The sequence below is a fragment of the Arctopsyche grandis genome, chromosome 10, assembly GCF_051622035.1.
Source record: "Arctopsyche grandis isolate Sample6627 chromosome 10, ASM5162203v2, whole genome shotgun sequence".
NCBI classification, from domain to species: Eukaryota; Metazoa; Arthropoda; class Insecta; order Trichoptera; family Hydropsychidae; genus Arctopsyche; species Arctopsyche grandis.
The window spans coordinates 13,233,111-13,237,334 of record NC_135364.1 but is presented as its reverse complement, the minus strand read 5'-3'; the positions used below and the strand labels follow the sequence as shown (position 1 = coordinate 13,237,334).

Below are 4,224 nucleotides of genomic sequence, written 5' to 3'. Positions count from 1 at the left end.
CCTTTCAAAAATATTTTTCTGAAAAGATCGTATATCCCATCTGTGATGTACTAATTATGTATATACATATGTATGTACACATACATACATTTGTGATATTTTATTTTGTTTAGCTGAATAGCTGACCTCTCCTACATTGAAAATATTTGACTTCAACAAATTTTTCAATTAACTTGAAAAATATACATAATAGCCTTGAATGTAACAAAAAATTTATTTGAATCATTATCAAATTAAAAAGCAAAAAAAAATTTTTTTCACGTCCACATTTGATGTTTTAATTTGCATATAATGTACGTATCATTTAAAAAACTAAAATACACCGAACATAAGCATCAATAAAGGCTGACATTTTGGATAAAATGTCTAGTAAAAATAATTATATAACGTATGATGTGATGGATGAAAAAAGTTCGACGAGGATGGGATTCGAACCCACGCGTGCAGAGCACATTGGATTAGCAGTCCAACGCCTTAACCACTCGGCCACCTCGTCTTGTACCTTCTTAATTAAAAAGCATGTAAATTTAGTTCGACGAAAAAATAAACAAACACATGTCAATGTAAACGACGTCGTTGACAATATGTATATTTCATCAGACGGCAACTGCTCAAACAAACCGAGACACGCGTTCGTTGACATTTTATAAAAAGGGTTTTCGGTTTTACGGTGTGCACTCGCACCAATTATTGTCTAAATATGTATCGAGCCAAAATTTATTCGATTAATTATAATTGCTCAATTTCAATAACAACTTTGACATTTTAACGATGATATGTAAATTAATTATGATGTCGATTGTTGGCGTAGGTGCTCGAAAGAATTTAAATTTTGATTATTCACTTTCTTATGTGTAACTATTTTTTTGTTCCTACTGACGATTTATCAAAAGTTGATAAATTTATGGCAAAAGTTGCATATACTAAATGTGAGACAGAAAGTATCTAGGTTGGATAAAATGATTTTCAATCATAAAAAAATACATTAGGACTTCTATATTAATTGTGTTGTTTCCTGGTTTTTTGTTGATTTTTTTAAGAATGTTTCTAAATATTTCTAAGTGCCATAGCCGATAGAAATATTATAGTTAAATTTAAATATAAATAATAATTTTCACACTTTATTTGACTTATATTATTTATATTCGTTGAGCGAGTACCTACTATGTATATCAAATTGATTTCATCTCATATTATTTTTTAAACTTATTAGGTAACTCTTCCTTATTAGGTATAGGCTATCTTCCATATGTATTAGGCGTATCCTCCAGTGCTTTGGACGCATCGCGAGGCGAGACCAGGACAGCCTGGACTGTTCTGGAAGCGTTGAGGGAAACAGAAGAAGAGGACGATCTCCAACAATATGAAGTGACCAGGTCAGGGGCTGCCATAGGGAAAACAGTTGCCGAATCACTGCGAGCTGCGGGTATGACGGGCCGCATTATGGAGGTTAGAAGACGGGAAAGTCACGACCCTCAGACACGAGGAAAGCGACCAGAACGAAATCTCTTCCTTTTTAATACACCTTAAGGCTGAGAGATTCGAGGTATTTCTGCGGTGCTGGATATTTATGACACCAATTCAATCGTTTTCTATCAAAATTCCTCAATTTATTTGATTTCATTGTTGAAACGGTTCTTCGCCAAATAGACGACCTACCGTATATTTGTCACCACTATTGAATATATGCATAATATCAAATTGATATTGTATAAAATTTACATACATACATACATATATGTACGAGCCGTTATATATGAAAGTGACAGAAGTCCACTTCTCTTCATTTCAAGAAATATTTCGCGAAACATTAAATATAACCAGCAGCATGGTTAGCATATCTTTCTATGGTAAGTGTGGTTACGAGTTCAAGTCACACTGGTTTGCTGCTGGCCAGACCTTGGTTTGTGACCAGGTCAGTCATTTCCTATCAGAATTTTTCTGATTTTTATTGAAACGATTCCTGCAAAATTGGCTTTCCCTAACCATTTGGATGATTATTATATAAAAATTCGTACTGTTGTTTAATTATTTGTTGATCATATTTTATACGGTGTTTAACCATAGTTGTCATGTATAATTTCGAATTATGTATTAATATATAATTTGGTGTGTTTCTTGATCTGTATAGTACACTCGTCGCATTGGAACGATCTGTAATCGCGAGTGTACATAGATTGATTGAATAAAAAATAAAAATAAAAATAATGTTGCCTGTAAATAAAAAAAACTGGTGGCCTGTAATACGTTTATTCTGCTTTTCCGAGATTCTGGACATATAGAATTAAAATAATTGATAACAATTTGTGAATGAAGTCAAACAGACCTTTTGCCATGTAAATGTTTCTACTTAATATTATATAACCATTTTTTTCATATAAACGTGTATTTATATATGCATGTATGTACATACATATGTATGGTAGTTGTCGTATTGATTATTCGGTACTTGTGCTGTAAAAAGCTCTTTGGTACGGAAAATTGGGAGTATCCGGCAAAAACGGAAAACGCTTTTCGCCGTCACTTTACGACGCCTTCGCAAACAGTTGTCTCTCGTTTGTATTGCGTCAGTAATAAAGGACCTGGTCTCGGCCTTTTTGTTTCGATTCCTTTGCGGCAGTCACCTTAGCTACAGCTGTAATGGCGCCCGCCCAAATTGACCAATAAATCTCGTCCTCCGACACGGGACGATCACGACTTTAAAACACTTATGCACTTACTCTCGCACTTCTTTGGTTTTTGCAAATCGAGCCCGAAAATCGATCTGCTCGCTCCGGGCGCACAATCACTTCTCGGGAAAACGGTGAAAATCGCCTACTCAATACGGGTGATAAATCAGGGGTGGCCACTAATCATCAAGTAAAAACTTTCCTATAAATCAAATTCAAAAACTAACGTTTTTCAATGTTTATTATTATATTAATTAGATATTATGTATGTATGTATACAAGCATTACATGTACGAGTTTTGGGCAACTCTACACATCTACACATCCCACAGATTTTTCTAGTTTCATCCACCCATCTCCCCTGTGGCTTCCCTTGCAACTTTTTACATTTTCTCAAGTACCATACTTCTTCTGTCCATCTATCGTCCGTTCTTCTGGCTACGAGCCCCACCCATTGCAATTTCAATCTCTTTCCTTTCTCCATTATATCAACTAGCCTTACCATACTTCTCACCACGTATCCCGTTTTTCTCTCTTCTCGTAATGCCGTAGATATACACATATAATAAGTCAAAATCTGCAAGACCGAGCATCGCTTGATAAAGGAGGCAAAGGGCATACTACATTTCAATAATATATAAATTTTATGTGAATTTGTTTAATTTTGCAAATATTTCGTTTATATCTATTAGGATGATAATAATTAGTATTTTGGCCCTTGTTATATGACAATATATGTATAGTACATGTAGTATGATATGGGAGTTGGATTGGGTAATTTCAGCCCCTAAATAAGTTTTTCTAAAGTTGGTGTCCATTTTATTGGAATTATTTAGTCAGAATTAGATGATATGAAAACTTAATTCAAAATAATTTTTCTAGTATTTTAGAAAATGTATATACATAAATAATGTCTTTTCAAAGAGAGGGATAACTTTAAAATGAAATATAACACATATAAATTGTGATAGTGGCCATGTATTAGCTTTATTTCACATATCCCACAGAAAATAATCCAAAGATATTAAATCCTACGATCTTGGAGGCCAATTGACGACCGTAAAATAGACGTAGCGCACAGTAAATTTCGCGAACTGAATTTTCGAAATAAATTTGCACATTTTGCAAGGGTTTTTCTAGCGTAAGTCTATTTATGATAAAATGGCAAACTAAATTAAGCACAAATTAACTGTCAGCTGTCGAATTGGCTATTACTGAAAAAATTGTTGTCAATTTGAAAAATAAACGTTTAAAAATATATTATTTATATACAACTAGCTCTATTAATAGTATATGTATATATTAAATATAATTAAACTGATAAATTCCAAATTGTCAACTTCTAAAAAAATCGTTAAAAAATCACAAATGTCATACATAATGTGTATCAACTAGATAGGACAGGATTAGCCCAAAGACCTGAAGGTACATAACATATTCGTGATTCCATTCCAAATTTTTTACAAAATTTAGAAGCTTACTATAAACGATAGAATAGCAAGCGATATTTCGGGCATCCCTGCTATAAATCTAAATAGATATCTACGTTTAATTC

The 4,224-nt window shown here is 33.2% G+C and overlaps 1 non-coding gene across 1 annotated transcript; it reads right to left on the bottom strand.

The window, feature by feature from the left end:
* Positions 1 to 414: 414 nt before the first annotated feature.
* TRNAS-GCU (transfer RNA serine (anticodon GCU)) lies at positions 415 to 496 on the bottom strand. The gene has a single exon. It is a non-coding gene; the product is annotated as a tRNA-Ser (tRNA).
* Between the last annotated feature and the right edge of the window lie 3,728 nt (positions 497 to 4,224).